At 31.1% G+C, this 18,312-nt stretch overlaps 1 protein-coding gene and 1 long non-coding RNA gene across 12 annotated transcripts in view; one reads left to right on the top strand and one right to left on the bottom strand.

Annotated features, from left to right (window-relative positions):
* The window catches only part of Wdr62 (WD repeat domain 62), a 129,975-nt gene that overhangs the window by 88,223 nt on the left and 23,440 nt on the right, over positions 1-18,312 (bottom strand). For all 11 annotated transcript variants that reach the window (XR_015294747.1, XR_015294746.1, XR_015294745.1 and 8 more), the window contains exon 2: positions 13,735-13,771. The gene's annotated coding sequence lies outside the window, so the exon portion shown is untranslated. The remainder of the gene's footprint in view (positions 1-13,734; positions 13,772-18,312) is intronic.
* Positions 7,302-9,183, top strand: LOC147656288 (uncharacterized). Its single transcript, XR_015294764.1, has 2 exons — positions 7,302-7,540; positions 8,127-9,183. It is a non-coding gene; the product is annotated as an uncharacterized LOC147656288 (long non-coding RNA).

Genomic DNA, 18,312 nt, shown 5'->3' with positions numbered 1-18,312 from the left:
GAACGGTGGAAACCGAATGAACGCTATCGCGTTCTCCTGTCAGCTGCACGTACAGTTAAATGTCGTAAAGGGAGCGTGAGAATCGCAATGACCTAGAGGCAGGAAAGGTGGTGTGAGTAGGGTTGGTAAAATATGATAAACATCGAAATGTCAGTATTGAATTGCCATCGAAGCAAAAAACATCAAAGTTTCGCAATATCAATATTTTTTTTTAATTTATTCGAAATTGGATAGATTTTCAAGAAATTTTAACTTTAATATTTTTTTAACGTTTATTTCATTAAATGTATGAAGTTTAATCCAATTTGAATTTTTTAGTGATAATATTTTTAGAATATTAATATGAAAAAACGAAAAATATAATATTAAAAATTTGATAATCTGAGTAAAGATAATTTTAGAATAATAATTTAATCATTTAATTCTGTAGTTTTTATAAATATATTTATTTTTATATTATTTTATATTATTAAATAATACTTAAATATGTAATTATGTAAATATTATGTCAGTTTCATCTCACTTTATATAGAATCAGAAATATCTATCGAATATGAAAATAATATTTTCACTGACAAAAGGCCAATAATAATAAAATTCCATTGCCTACTGTTCATGAAAAAGCTTATCTCGTCAATTAAAGTAATATATCGCATTAATCGCTTGACTGATTCCCCCGGAGACTTGTCTCAATAGTGGGGATAAAATTCTCACATTTATCAAAGAACCTCAGTTTCACATTTATCATAGAAATGCTGTACACATATCATATCTGATTAAAGTAATAGAAATTGATTAAAATGATCTATACATCATATTTCTTTTAACACTATAAAATTCACAAAAATTTTTATCTTGATTCTAAAGTCTTTCTTCTCGGCAAAATACAAACGAAAGATCAAGAATTCTGGTCAAATTATATCGAAATAAAAATTTAATTTTACTATTTCGTGAATGTTCAGTTTGATTTTCAATTTTTTTTTTTTTTTTTTTTTTTTACCAAGCAATGTTTACACTTTCGAACAAAACATGTATGGTAAAAGCATCGATGCATCATTGCCAACAGTAGGTAAACACATACAAATGACGGTTCGTTTCGCTACTGTCACGTGATGCCGACGTAATTCAACGAGCCTACCACGCTTCGTTAGGAAAAGTAACCTAACCTACGATTATGAGTAATCGACACGCTTTGCAATTGTGCATCGGTTTTCAGTCTTATCGAAAATGTGTCGTGTTTCTTTGAAGACTGCTAAATTGGAACGGGTTGTTTCGTTCCTTGCAATCTAGATTCTAGTTTCTAAAGAGGATGGAGAATCCACAGTCCGGATCCATCTCTCATTTCCAAGAGGAATTTCGACGAAATAAAACGTTTGTGGTAAATAGGTCAGCCCCTGTATGTTCGTCGTCGTTCGATCGCGGTATCTTTCCGATGCTCTGTTGGCCCAAAAAGACTTCGTAAAGCATCAGGAAAAAAGACGAAAAACTGATAAACGGATCGGAAATCGACTTTACTGTGCGGCCAAAGAATCCAAAGAACGGAACAACTTTTCGCCGATATAATTACGAGTTTCGTATCGAGTTAGAATCAGGAAACGATTCGCCCGACAGGAAGTCTATGTGTCTCGAAGTTTGACGCAATAGAAAGGATATTACGATGTACACTGTTGGCTAAAAATTTTCAATTTAGAGTCTATCGACATAATATAATTGAATTGTAACATTTCGAAGATAACCAATTTCTTCGGATTATTTATTTAACACAAAGCACATGTTGTATGCAATATTGTATAAGTACGATAATTTTTTAAATTCAAGTAATTGGATTAAATTTTTTTTTTTACAATGATGTTATTTTAACATTAAAAAAAATTATTAATAGAAAAAAAATAATAAATTAAGAGAGAATTTTTCTTTATAAAATTCTAACCTAACTTTCGATTTAATTCCTTTGATTATATTAACGATTCCAAACTTTTGACTAATAAGTTGACGAACATATGATGTACATTGTCTGGAACATACAATGATTTACGGAATATTTACGTTCCATTATGCGTCATGATGAAGCTCTTATCTCAGCCATTAATACATCGATGATAAAACGTATTTTTCGTTCGTTGTATCTGATAATAAGATAAGGAACAGGTTTTTAATCCTGTCACGTACGACGTATACGTGGAATAGTGTCAAAAGTTAGGCGTGATAGAATAAGTAACACGCGACACGTACAAAATTTATATTATACACACACAATATATTATAATCCGAAGAGAAATTTCGTTAATAAATCGAAAAATGAATGAAAATTTGTTTTATAATACCAAATTGAAAGAAATTCTTTTACGAGACAAAATGAGCATATGACTGTTATTAGTTTTTTGTTTTATAACTCGAACGGGAGAAATTCTCTTATGGATCAGAGACCCGCCTCCGGTTAATTCGTTTTATAACGAGAAGAAATTCTGTCAAAAATAACGAACGTGACTATTATAAGAGTTATTCAACTCTATTAAGTTTCTACGTTCTAAAACAAAGAAAGGTGTTTTAAATTATTCTCTTTATTTACACAATAAGAATTAATATTCTCGCTGTAACAACGCTTTTTTCTTTTTCTTCTCATTTCTATATTTATAAATAACTAAATTTTTTATAAATAACATTCGCGACAACCGTTTCAACGCAGCGTTTTTTTTCGCGACAGTTACGAAGAGAGAGAGATCGACGAAATGATCGGTCACGCTGTTTTAGCGCAAATTCACGAGAGAAGCGCACCTCTGCTTTGGTGCGAGTATCACGCATGCGCGAACGGTGTCCTCCATCTGTCCTTGAACCGGTAATTTTACGAACCGTTGCGATAATTTACAATACTACGCTTGTCACTGAATATCCACGTTTGATTGAATTTTAATCATCTGCCCCATTCAACCGACCGTAAACTTGTTGATGAAGGATGAAAACGGCGAGAGAAAGTCGAACTTTGAACGTACATTAAAATAATCGATTATTATTAGTGATGATTCGTGTCGAATTTCGAGTATACAAGTTTTTTTTTTTTTTAATATCGTAGTATTGTTATACATTTACTGCAAAAGAAATAAACCAATCGTTTGTGAATTTATTCATATCTTTTTATCCTCTGAGATGAATAACATAAGGAATTATAATAAAGGAAATCATGTCAATCAATAACTTTTTTTTTAAATATGCTGGTATAAAGACCAAATAATGATAAAAAGAATATAAAGAAATTTGCGAATAATTAGATCAGTCTCTTGTCAATAAGTATGTGCTATAAAATACAAGATTGCATTATATAATATATTAAAGCAATGATGGATCGTAAATAATAACGTATATTTTTATACATTCACGTTAAAAAGTGTTTAAAAGTGGACAAAACATATAAAGAAAGTTGTATAAAAATTAATAATTGGACAAGCTTGTTTTCAATGCCTCGGTGCAAAATTAAGATAACTTTTTCCTGGCTGCAAGACATCGCGTAACAATGTGAACAATTACATAGCGAGGAGGAGAAATAACATCTTTCGAGGATAGTATTACGGCGTCGTAACCTTTTACCGACGGTCGATTAGCGTCCCGAGCGGATGTTATTTAGATCCGTGAGGGCTGAATCTATCGGCAACGGTGACAAATAAGGCGCAGGATCCGAGAATAATTTGCATTCCCTTTTCGCCGAGCCACGATTCACGGAAAGCTTTCTCTTTCATTCAGCCCACCAATTACGGGACAATGCAAAATAAATTACGCCGCGCGTTGAATTAATTTGTTAACCCGTTAATCTATCGTATAATTAATTAGATAATGCCTCGTATCGATTATCCGTGCAATGCAATATTTATATTCGTTGTAAGCGATGACGCTTATGAGGCCAGCTGCACGTTAAGGATATGAAATTCTCCAACTATTCATTTTCATATATCTTTCATCTTGTCGACAACTTGTGGATAATTAATAAAATACGAAGAAAAATTGGAAATTTAAGAAATTAAACAATTATATTTATCGTAATTTATATACCAAATTTAGATATCAAGAAAAATGTTGGAATATATGGTACAACAGCGCCTCTATAATTAGCAGTTCGTAACTTTGTATATTCTTACTTAAAAGTAATTTAATTCTTCCTGTTCGATCGAATTCGAGACTTTTTTAATGGCATTTTTTATATATATATATATTCATTATATGATGGGAATTAAATCAAACTCGATATAATTAATTTTAAATCGGAAATCTTCAATTTTATTCTACGTATTTTATCAGTATTACATGTGGGATAAAAATATCAGCAAAACAAAGCGAATACTCGAGGACCAAAGCCAAGCAACCGTTTTTGTGTTAAAAATCTCATATTACTATATCGTATATCGCATAATTGACATTGATTTATTTTAAACCAATACCACTTGCAGTAAAACAAATACTATAATATATAATTGGTGATAATAGGAGCGAAAATGGCATCGATTCTAGCCAAGAAGCAACAGTTTGAAATCGAACGTTCTTTCCGTTGAATGTAGGCTGGCGACGGTTAAGAAAAATTCTCGATGACTAAAACTTTCGAGACATTTTATTTTCGTCGAGACACGACCTCACGTTTTTCGAGTCAAAACAAAAAGAGAGAACGAAATTCGCGGAAAAGTTGCACGAACAAAAGATACGAAGAATTTCTCGGCTTGCTCGTTCATCGTGCAAAGTCGTTATACCTTTCTCTCACGCTTTGTCGCGTTCGATTGATATATGTGCTGTTGCGTGCATGCGATTGCGCACGTCTAACCTCTACCGCCTTTTCTACGTTTCGTCAACAAAACCTTGCTCTAACTCAAACTAATCGCTTTATGAGCTTTTGTGTTCATTCTTCGTTTCGTAAATGATTTTTTTTTATATATTTAACGATGATTTGCAGAATATAAATTTGCAGAACGTAAAAACATCTTTTAAAATTAAAAGGATGGGATTTGACAAATTTTATTAAAAATATGAAAAAAAATATTAAAGTGAAATAGACACACGATTGTGCATAATAAAAGGTTTAACCTGTTTGTAATTTAATATAATATAATATATGGATTATTACAAATCAATGAAAAAGTTTGAATTATATTTAAAAAAAATTTTGCATAAATTATAAACAAAAATTTGTTGCAAATTACGTAGTTGCTAAAAATATAAAATTCTAGTTTTACTTTTCTTTGCTAACGATGGAATAGAAAATAGTAGTTAATAAAGACGAAGAAGAATAGAGAGCTCGAGCATTTAAAGAAATTCATGCATTCGTATTGGCCGTGTGAAAATTATTCGCTTCACTGGGTTTAAGAGGTTCCCCCACCATTCCAAGAATGGTAGAAATAACGTAATCTTCCAACAGATGTGTGGAAGAACAGTATAAGCTTCGTAGCGCAGAATATATACATTTTAACAACACTATACTATTGTCCTCTTAAAATCTAACCTTTCTATTTATTTTTCACATTGAAATGTACATAATTTTTTGCGTTCTTTAATATTTAAGCAAAGAAAATCACAAAAGGATATTTCAATTAAGGAGAATATTAATATCATATAATAAAGATTAAAATTTCGACATATAACAAAATAATAAATACGGCAAATAAGAAATCATCGTGTTATGAAGAGATAGCTTGGGTGAGTTCGCATGGGTGATTGTCACTGTCAAGGTTCTACAGGGGAGACCGATTGCCAGTCGAGTGGTTAACTACTACTCGGTTAACCGGCGCCTTTGATCTACTCTAGTTTGCTCTAGTTTGTACAACAAACCGTGCGTTTATTGGCTCGTTTCTTTGGACGCCTCGTAATTTGTACTTTGAAAAGTGAACTAAGTGTGTCTTTTGAAAGTAGATTACACGCAGAATACTCTAAGATACTCTAAGAGTTTTACTATTTAAAATTAATCGATAAATATGATTAATTTTTTTAAGTTACAACGTTGCATCAGTGTAATACAGTGTAGAAGAAACTCAATTCTAAATTAATATATATGTATACTTTTTTTTTCTTAGTCAAATTTATAATTTTTTATAAACAATGTAGATCATTAGATATGTATTATATTGTAAAATAAACTATATTATTCTTTTTTATTATATATTATTTTGTAAATAATATATGGCGATATATATTACAAATAAAATTTGCTACTTTTCTACATTGTCCATATTGAAAAGAAAATTTTTTCGATAATTTTCATATCTTAAAAATTCATCCTAAAAGTTATGAACTTTTCTTACGTATATCAGTACTTAAAAATTAGATCATAAAAACATTTAAATTATTATCATACCAGACACTGATATCTCCGCTCGAATAAATAGTTTTTTATGTTGACTAATTTCGTCCCTTTACATTATATCGATAATACAGGAGCGAAAATATCGTTAATCAGACGTTCCATAGTATTATCCATATCGAGGATGATCGATACCATTATCTGAAAGCAAACGAGAACGGTTTCGCTCGGTCGGTTCGTTGACCCGTACCAAGAGAAGGAGAAGTGTGCGGAAGGTTGTGAACGCGGAACAAAGAATTCCAGGAGAGTGGCGGTCGCGATGACTCGTGATCGAGGTTTGGAAAAACGAGACGTAAATACATATACGTGTGGTTGCATGGTTAGTCAGAGTTGAAGTCGTATCGTTTGTTTCGCGGAATTGAAACTGAAGACGAAAAGAAAAATCGAATTTGGAGAAAACACTCTTAAAGTATAATTCTTTTTTCGAAATTAAAAAAGAAAATTTTAAAGAGATATAAATCTCTTCTGCATATATAATGCAATAAAATATATAAAAATCGTCAAATTATAATAATATATTATTTTAAATATAATAATTATAACGGAATAACAAAATAAATAATAGAATTAATATTTTAAATCATTCTAATCATCTTTTAAAATTAATTAATTCTAATTAGTAGGTTCTAAGGTCAAAGGTAATTAATATACTCGTATACATCATTCATCAAATCGCTAAGATACAAGATTGCAATGTTTCCAGCGATTATATGCAACTTCAGACGATACAGAAATAAATATATACATGTACACTTTCTCCAAATGACAATAAACCATATCACTGTTAATTAATAACTAAACTTTTTTATAGAATATACTCTCAATTTAACATTAAAAGATAGGTATACTTTCCTCTTCTCCTTCCAATTTCATCTTCTACGAATTTACTTTACACAATATCTTTTACGTTCAGACTACACGCTACATTCCCTATACGGCCATGTTTTTCTTACTTCTGGTCACTGCCAAGGTCTCATAAGATGCGCAGTAGCGTATGGAGCAGCAACTAGTGAAGCACGTCACGCGTTGCTACTTGGTTGGCACGATTGGCTGTACGATGATCGGTCTTGCGCCTACCAGCAGCATTGACAGAGATAGGACGACGAGACGAAGAACGTGATTTGTGAGCCAACTTGCCGTTGCTGCTACGACCGACTCGTCTCGACTCTTTACGATTAAAATAACCATAGAGGTGAAAAGAATTGAACGGTGAGTATCGTCAATTGAATTAATCCTACGTGCAAAACAATTTCATCGAGCATTTATGCGATCTCTTTTATCATTGCCACTCGTCGAGACGAACTCGAGAGCTACGAGAAAAAGTTACCGACCGAATAATAATACCAACATACGAAAGAAGAAACGAAATATTTTTCTCTAAAGTGATCGTACGAGTTTGAAAAAAATTCCATGATTAAGAGAATATATTCGAATATGTTATATGACGAGTTGGTATCGCGGCTCACTATTTTGTTTGAAAAACGTAATGAACTTTCGATTTATCATTCGCTTTTTATTTTTTCATTGAATGAGCGGAATCGGGAAAAAATATTAAAATTTAAATCGAACTTTTTTTTTTTTTTAGATATTTTTATAAATTTCGATATTAAAATATGTTTATATTTATTAATCTTGCTTTTGAATAAATAAAATATATTGAATTTATACTTTAATTAATATTATTTTCAGTAAGTAAGCTATAAATATTGATAGTTTTATCGAGAATTTGAGGTTATTTTATATTGGAATTAAACATTTTTGCCGAGTAACTGAGAACAATCGTTACATTCATTAGAATTAATTGTACTGGTGAGTTAAGATACCAATCCAATAACCTCGTTGTTGATCGGTGGATGACCAGTAACCAGACGGAAAACCATTTGGATTCCCAGTCAACCAGCAAATAACGAGGATGAGTACACGAGGCACCGTTACAGAGATTGCATCACGCAACGAGATTATTGGTCACCGTGATTCAATTATCTTGCTTCAAATACGTTAATTGTCAAGAAAAAAAAAATATTATTACGATTCAAATTCAACGAATCTCTACGTAAAAAATTTGCAAAAATAAAAAATCAATTTTAAGATCATTCAAGATTATAACAAAGTGTGCGAAAATTATAAAATATAAATATTTTAGTAATAGATCGATCAAACCTTTATCGCGTAAAAAAAAAAAATACAAAAATTTAAATATTTGAAAAATGGAAAAGTAAAAATAATATCAAATTAAAAGAATTAATAATAGCGCTGGTGTTGCTTTCGCCATAGTGCTGGAACATATTAATCGTTCAATTTTGTAGAAAAAAATTCTTTCGAGAGCAAAAGTTAAATGAAACGATAGCACGACTGCATAAATGTTAAAAATTACGCGAGGTTCACACCATTACCATTGTAATACAAATTCAAAATCTTGATATATATATATATATATGAATTTAGTTAACATCTTCAACTCGGTAATACAATTCGCCTATTCTTTCGTTAAGGCAAAGTGTCTCGAGGGAAATTTCGTCCACTTTCGCCAAATCAATGGCGGGAACGAATGGAAACGTTTCGTTTTCCTCCCGATTGTTTACGGTTGGTATACGACCGACAAACAAGGCATTAAAATCCAAAGAGAGGCGATTCGCCTACGTGCAAATTTTCTTAACTTCAACGATTTAGTCGAGTCACGATGTTATTGTTAGCATAGTTTCTAATTAAAGACGCAGTGCCACGGTAATTGCGCTTCTTCTCTTTCGAGTCTTTTGTATAGCGAAACGATTAATTTCTTTGCTTTCGTACGATCGGTAATGCATGTATGTTTAAAAAAAAAAAAATAATAATAATCGAATTGACAATCCGCATTTGTGTAATTTAATTTCATCGTTTCTCATCATTCGTCGCTCGTATTATTTTCTTGCTTATGGAAAATTCATAAATTCGTACATAACCTATAAAATTTCACAAATAAAGATGGCGTCTCCAGAAGGCACGAATCGTATTATTTTTCATACGTGTTACGCACATATGCATATCAAACAGAATCCAACAGTGAAAAATATTCTTTTATCGCGTTTATCATTATTATTAGCATACTTCCTTAGACCTTCTCGTACACAATCGGTTAACGCTCTGATTAATAGGAAAATGATACACGGCTTTTGAAGCCACGTTTCGAAACAGTCATCTTCCTTTCGATTCTTATTCGAGAATATTGCTTTTTTTTTTTTTTTTTTTCTATTTTCTCCATCCAGATTCGATCAAACGATCTTGCATCGTTCAGATCCATTTTTGAATTATTGTACATAAATGTAATTGAAAAGAATTGTGTTTCGTAAAAACGTGAAACGGAGACTGAAATTTTGAGCAAAATAATTTTACAGAAAACCGAGCAATTATTTATTAAATATAAAATATTTATTGCAAACATACAATTCATTATGGTAACTAATATATATATATTAATGTACAAATTATGTGAAGCATATAAATATATTTTTTTTAAATAGGAAAGTAATTGTTAAGTCAAAATAATTATTTTACAAATTAATTTTTCTAAGAATTGTTATTAAAAATCGTTCCTCCCTCGTTAATTATTAAATTATTAAATTGTACGTGTCGTTAAAAAAACGAAGAACACAATAAAACCAGCAACAATCTAGTTAGTGATAAGATAAAGCACAACTTTTAAGTAAGACCTAATAAGGGGAGAAATAACAGAATACAAGGAAACGTGCCGCAATCTGGAACAAAAGTCACGTAGAGGCGCTTAAGGCTCGAGACCGGTGCATCTAGCCGTTCCTATGAACCTATGTCCAATTACACCATAGATAGTATACACCTGTGCTCGATTGAATTTCGACAATGGTGTATTGATCCGCGTAGAAAGAAAATTAAGTGGAATTAAACGATGGAAATTCGAAAATTGAAAGAATTGTTGAGAATTGAAATTGAAAACAAAACATCTAACGATAAACGTGAAAGCTAACCTTGTTCTAGTTGATAAAGAAACATGTGCACAACATAAACTCTTTTTATTTTCAATGTTTGAAAAAACATTAGTTTTGAATAGATTGGAAAATAAAAAATAGAAAAGAACACGATAATCTTATCAATAATCTTTTATTCGGATATTGACGTAAGAATTAATATAATTTGAAAATTCAAACTCTAAAAAAAATCGACAAATTAATCAAATGTGAAAAAAGTTCGATCTGAGTCAATCTAACCTAACCTAACTTAATCTGACCGAGGCAAATGTCCCATTTACAATCCTTGGATATTGACGTAAGAATTAATAATTTCAAAATTCAAACTCTAAAAAAATCGACAAATTAATCAAATGTGAAAAAAGTTCGATCTGAGTCAATCTAACCTAACCTAACTTAATCTGACCGAGGCAAATATCCCATCTACAATCCTTGGATATTGACGTAAAATTTAATAATAATCTTATCAATAATCTTTTATTCGGATATTGACGTAAGAATTAATATAATTTGAAAATTCAAACTCTAAAAAAAATCGACAAATTAATCAAATGTGAAAAAAGTTCGATCTGAGTCAATCTAACCTAACCTAACTTAATCTGACCGAGGCAAATATCCCATTTACAATCCTTGGATATTAACGTAAGAATTAATAATTTGACAATTCAAACTCTAAAAAAAATCGACAAATTAATCAAATGTGAAAAAAGTTCGATCTGAGTCAATCTAACCTAACCTAACTTAATCTGACCGAGGCAAATATCCCATCTACAATCGTTAGATATTGACGTAAAATTTAATGGAACGGCTAAACTCGAAAAAAAGAATAATTAATTTTCGTGTGCCGAGTCGCTGTCGGCCGTTCGAAGAATTTTTTTTTTCCCCCTTCTTTCTTTCGCCTCCTTTCTTCTAATTCACTCGTCATCGTCGGCGTCGCAGTAAAAAAGCGTTATCGTGTTTAACTCGTTATCCGTGAACGGCAAACTACGCTGGGTCCAGTGCAACGAGGCAACGTCAACATTACCGAGTTGCTTCAGCTTTATCATAATCTTTGCTCAAAGCAAACACCTCTCGAAGAGATACGAAGGAAGATCGCGTCTCTGTGCTCGATGAAAAGGAAGGCGGGTTTGGTCGGCAAGCAAAGTTATAGTTTCTCTCTCTTCCCCTTCCCCCCCCCCTCCTCCACCCCTCCTTCTTTCACTTTTTTGAAAGGTGGCTTAGAGAGAACTTAGACGCGAGGCTCACTCTGTTTGATCTTCCATCAACGAAAAATTTACACGCGCTTCATGAAAATTAACTCTATCCCCTGTGTCTATTATGATGGATATTCGTTTCTTTGTTTTGAGAGAATATATATATATATATATATATATATCGTTGAGGTATTCAGGGAGGGATGACGATACGTCGAAAGGTACAATGGCTAAAAATTAACATTAGACACGAAGCATAATTAACAGATGAAGTAACAATCAGGAATCGAAATAAATTCGTTACGATATATTCAGATCGTACTAGAAATTTAAAGAAAAAAAAAAAAAAACATGGAACAAATGGTCATTTGTTTGTGGAAATTTTTAATCAATTTATTTTTAATTTTTCCCAACTTTTAGACATATATTAAATAAATATAATTAAATAGATTAGAGTTTTCAAAGAAATATTCATTAATATCGCAATTACAAATATCAAAATATAATTTGTTTAAACATCTAATTTTATAGCCTTAAGGTAAACATTTGAAAAATATATCAATTAATTTTTTCAAAATTTTTATCACAGTTTACATTTTAGTTCAAATGTTAGATAGAATTTAACGTAACCTGTAATGTACCATTTAATTAAATGGTCAAAAATCGTAAAAAATAATAAAAACCTTTCTATACGCTACTTGAATAAATGAGAATTCAAAAGTGTCCGATATCACATTACCATTGTATGATTAAATAATTTTCCATTCAAATAATCGATCAAAAAAAGAAAGAAAGCAAACTTCTTATTATCAACTATCAATATTTCTCGTTAAATTAAATTTCCAAAACAATCTCCAGAGAGAATACCGTGCCCGTAAAACATTTTTATGTCAAAAAACATTTTCCACGAAAACACGGTCACAGCTACAAGTGTATTAGGTGGCTGTCTGGGGAAGACCGTAATAAAATTGTCGTTTTATGGATTCAAGGTCATAAGATAGGTAGACACAGAGAAGCGAGAAGCCTGGAATCGCGATATATTATTTAAGCGCGAGACGAATTATTTGGTAGATCCTGTCCAACTGTAAAAATGTTAGAGCGAGAGCTAGACAAATAAATTTTTCACGACCGATGCAGCGACTGCAGACGAATATAAACCTACGAAATTATCGACCGGAGTTCCCCGACTCTTCCTTCCTGTTTTTTCCTTCCTTCTCACTCTCTCTCTCTCTCTCTCACTCCTCTTGCCATCCCCACCCTTTCAACTATTACATCGAACAACTTTCGACGCATGCCGCGTTCGTAAATCGATCAATTAAGGATATTTATGGCGTACAGTTTACAGATTTAGAGTTTATGTTCCTGTGGTTATTAATTATCTACACGACCTTTACGTAACACTTGTTTCTTGTTTAAACATCATAAACGAGAATGAGCGAGTATAAATATGTATTTAATACGGGTTTAAAAGATTTTGTTGAAACAGGATGTAGAAGATGGATAGACAGTGACTCACTTTTATGGTATATGTATATACGTGTACTATATGTACAATGGTTGCGATTTTTAAACCAAAGAGGTTTACAGTCTCGTATTTGAGATTTTTGAGATCTATCATTAAAAAAAAAAAAAAAAAAAAAAAGGAAAAGGTTAATCTGCGAATTAGCTTGCTTTTTATTACTTTTAAAATTTGGAACATATTATTAATTTTTTAAGCAATTTTTCCTTTTATAAAATCGATTTTATTTGTAAAAAAAAAAAAAAAAAATATTTATTACTATTATCAATTATATTCAATTCTGTCTATGTAAAAAGTGTCATCAAATAATCAGCTTGGCTATTATTGCTTCGGCACACTGTTTCTTTCTCGTCTATTTTCCTTCCTTTATTTAAGAAAGGAGACAATTCTTGAAAATTGTTTTACTACTCCATTAAGAATATCACAATCTTGATAACTTAAATTTAAACGAATATAAATCAAAATTATCATTAATAATACAAAAATTAATATAAAGCTGTAGACGATTGTAGAACGGAAGAAATAATATTCGATTTATATTTCACTCGCCCAACTGTGTCGTTGAAAAATACAAATGTGCTGTACCATTTCGAAAGATGTGACCGAAGGCATGGATGTTTCGAGATATGCGCGAGCATATATACACATCAACGAGAAACGTTGATGAATGGACGCGGTAATGTAAAACGGAATAAGTAATTCTCGAGCACTTACCGCAAGCTTCCCGGCCAAATATCGCGTCCTGCGCAACCTGCGACAAAAATAACACCAGTTTTTAGAATATTCGATAATGCACCATCGCGAGGTTAAAACGCAATTTTCAATTAATTTTCTTTTACCATCGTGCATCGAAAAATATGCGATTTCAAAATTTTCGATCGGAATTTTCATGAAATCGGTACAAATTGATTGTAGAAATATTTTTTATCCGAATTTAGAACGTGAAAATATTTATAAAATTTTAGATTTCTTTTCCTTGATTTTTTCAAAAAAGTGGAAAACGATAGAATTTCTAGTATCAGTTGATGTCAATGTGAAAATAATTGAAAATAATTAAATAATTTCAAAAGTTGGATTTTTCAGCTTCAGAAATTGGAAATAATTTATAAATTATAATTTACAAAATGTTATCTTTAATGTGAATTAAAATTTAAAAAGAGATTAAACAAAATATTATTGAAACTACGTATTTAAAACGTCTCGCAATTTTAGTTCGCAGATTCGATTTGTATCGCGAATAATATAATTAAAAGAGGAAAAATGGCGGCAAAATTAAATATAATACAATAAGATTAGAGAAAAAATTATTCGTTTCCAAAATGGCGAACTTATAAATGACGATAAATAATAAATATCGTTTATCGTGGCCACAGGAAATAACAACGATTTAATAATATTATCACGTAAATAAATATTAATTGTATCAAGCGATTCGTAAATGAAGAAATGTTATGGAGAAGTGTGTGCTCATCAGATGCAACAATATACACATCCTAAAAATATGACATGTGGTAATTCCAAAAACTTTCGTTGCCATTCTGTTGGCAACAAAAACACGTTAGCCAATCACGAAGCGTAGCCCACTCGAGGTTGATTTCATGCTTAACGCGTCGAATATTATAGTTTGTTCGTCACATGGTTCGATGTAATTTTCGATCGATAAAAAAATATTTGTTATATAATTATTGGAACAATTTGTATATGAATTCTCCAATTCCACGTGAATTCTTCCAAAGAAGCTTTAATCCTTAAAACGTTTTCGAAAACGTGACGCGATTACAATTTATTCTCGATATTTATTTGTAAAACAGAGAGATCACGTGACATCACGTGTTGCGCACGCGCAAATGTATCGAGTACAAGAGCGCACACAGTATCTTGTGTGAAATGGCGTCGTAGAATCGGATTTCCTGTTCACCTCGCTTCGACATTCTTGAAAAGTATCGTAGAAGGACGATCGATCCGTTTTTGATCGCACGAGAATTGATTAACGTTTGGGAATCGATAGAACGTCGAGATTTCTACGAAAAGAAGTAAGAAGTAAAAGAAGTCGATGAATCTTTTCTGGATTTATCGTTCGTCGCATAGTCTTCGAATCGTAATATATTTCAAAAAACGTGCACAAATTCATTTGATTTTTGATATACCTTATGAAGATGTTTAAAATTTTAGTTATATATCACGTACAACTATCATTTCATTTGGATTTTAAATACATTCAATTCGTGGCAGCATTATGATATAAAATGTATTTACTTGCTAAAATAAATAACCGTTGAAAAATCCATATATTCATAATGACAAAATATTATCCGCAAAAAACAATCCAAGATCTTCGTAAGAAGATCTTGTCAAGGTGAAATATAATCACAATAATCCAATTTGATTATAAACTTTTACTCGAAAAACTAATTTTTCATCTATCTACATACACTTTTTGAGATAAAGTTTCCACAGATGAATCCAGACACTCTGTACATCGTTGTCCATTTGCATGAAAGATCAGCTGGAATGCAAAGGTTATTCCGTCTCTTAAAGGTATAGCAGTAAGTCGGAGCTTAAAAACTAAGCGCGGCTGGATTAACCTTTTCTGAAACCAGGTCATGATATGCCTCGAAGCGCAATTTCAAAGTTAATAATGTTTCAGATTTTAGACCGCATCCGCTAAGAATCGGGATTTAAAGGAGGGGGAAAAAAAAAACCGATAAATCATCAACGAAGAAATAATGCGAGGAATTTACTTTCTTTTCCTCTGATTTTATATTAACAACATAACTCGATGAGACTACGTTTCGTAATAAGACCGAACTCTGAAGACATAAAATATTTATATTAAGCAGAATTTTAATTTATATTTTACGTTAACATTGTATTTAAAATATTCTTTTCTTTACAGATACTTTACTTTTATTCTATGAGTAAACGATTTTTACGAAAGATGTTTCAGATAAATATTTATCGGTATAAAAGATAATAATGATTCGTATATAAATTTGATGTAATTACTTTTTTTTTTTTTACATACAAAAATGTATCATTTTATAATCTTCTTGGCTGAATGGCGCAGAACGTTCGAAATATAAACTTTCATCATCGCATATACTCCGTGCGCGCCTCGGGAAATGAAAAAAAATGTACAAATTTTCGCACTCTGGCGGCGAGTTATTAAAGTTTGATCAACGCATTGTCAGTAAACTCCCCCCAGGGAACAGATGTACAATGAAATACTCGACCTTCTTCTTCTTCTTTTTCTTCTTCTAGAAGAATGGTTTTGTTGTGCTATTTCTACTTCGCGTATATCGTACGCGATTCTATCGTATCCTGCACGCTGAAATCTGATCGAACTCTTCTCAAAAGACGGGAAAATCTATTTTACCGTCCGATTCTCTCCCTCGTAATTGCAGATATCCTCTGATTGGAAGATCGGACATCGAGATAAATGTTTAGTCAATATTTCGAAATTTACGATACTCTTTGCTAAGAGAATTGATACAAAAATTAGATTTTTTTTACGTGATAACTAATTTTATTATCGTAGATAATAATTCGAGTTTGAAAATTTTCACGAGTCAAAATTAAGTTGAAATTTTAATTTTTAACAAAAAGAATGAGAGTCGTAAAATTTCGAGTTTTGCGTAATCGTAAAAAAAAAATTAGATTTCGACCTTATAATATAAATTTAATAATAAATAATACAAAAAAGAAAAGGAATTAATCTAACGCAAGATGATCATTAACGAAATTGCTCACAAAGATCGTCATCGATCGAATCGCGATTTATTATAGCGCGAAGGTTGGAACAAATGACATAATTATCACAAATTATCATCAATGTACATCATACGTAGTTTAAACATTGGAAATAATGTAAAAAGATATTACGTGATAATTGTACATTAGCAGTTCAAATCAATATATCCATTTTTTATTGAACATGTTGAATATGTGTTTTATATCATTTTTCTGAAAATGAGAAATATTATATTAAAATTCTTTTTTATACGTTATATATATCGTGTTACTCAAATTTAAAGAAGTTGCCTACGTATTTATCCAGATTCAATTCTTACTGTAGCAACTAGAGAAACTGTATTCTTTTGAGAAGGTAAAATTTAACAAAATGCACTATTTATACGCTAGTGATATTTATAATTATATTGAAAAAGAATATATTTAATTCATCATAAAATTATAACGCATCTTAAATGAAATTGGACAAGAATCGTTTTGTCGTTACGACCTATTCAATTATTATTTCCTTGTAGAGAAATAAAAAACCTAACATAACCTAACAATTACGCGGCTAAACGCACGATCGAGGTTCGAAAGATGGTATATTATAATGCAATTACCTGGTGGAAAAATTTTTTTTTTTCGAATCGAAACAGCGCAATTTATCCAAGATATTTCAAGCGATCCAACAGTGAGGGTTAGTATAAATCAAATGGCGAGGAAACAGTGCACGATCCAGTCGATTCGTTGCACGCGCTCTTGTGCTCAACCGTCTCTGTCATATTCCCATTCCCATTAATTCGCGCGGGATTTCTTACCGACCGAGATAATCATCTTAAACGTTTTTTTGTCCATTTTGTTCCTTTCAATTAACGATCCCTTCGTTTGGGATGGTTCAGTTTTTTCAACTATAAGGAATTCTATCGTAATACGCCAATTAGGATAAAACAAACTGAATTTAACTGTGAATTTTATAACGAAATTAAAAAGAGAAATAAAATAATCCGTAATGATTAAAATAGAATAGAAAAAAAAAAAAATAGAATGAAAATAAAATATTTCATTTTTTTTAAAATACTGTCATCTACGGTACAAATTAATTAAGATAATTTAAAATATTACGAGATCTTCTAAAGGTTTTCAATTAAAAATATCAGAGCCTGCAAATTATGGTAAAACAGGATCAATATTGAAGATCAATATTGCCAATCCTGTTTCGAATTGCAAAAATTATCTTATGCATAAACTTTAATTTGAACGTAAAAAAAGTACCACTTAACACTATTAAATGCTGTTTTAAAATTTTTAACTAGTTATGCTAACATTTTCAAGAATTCTAGTATTACTAGCACCCATACAATTTTTCACAAATATAAAAATTATTATTACGTAATCTATTAACAACTCCACGTTTTATATTTCCAAGATATTTAACGAAAGCGAAATATCATCAAATTATCTCACGTCGTTAAAAAAAAAAAAAATCAACAAAATAATTTCCTCCTCGATCGATCGATCAATAAGTAAAAGACGAATCACGTTATAAACAGAGATTTTCGA

The sequence above is a fragment of the Apis florea genome, unplaced genomic scaffold (genome assembly GCF_048593485.1).
Source record: "Apis florea isolate Af1SG1 unplaced genomic scaffold, ASM4859348v1 contig_37_pilon, whole genome shotgun sequence".
NCBI classification, from domain to species: domain Eukaryota; kingdom Metazoa; phylum Arthropoda; class Insecta; order Hymenoptera; family Apidae; genus Apis; species Apis florea.
The sequence above is the reverse complement of the archived record's forward strand: the minus strand, read 5'-3'. Positions and strand labels throughout refer to the sequence as shown.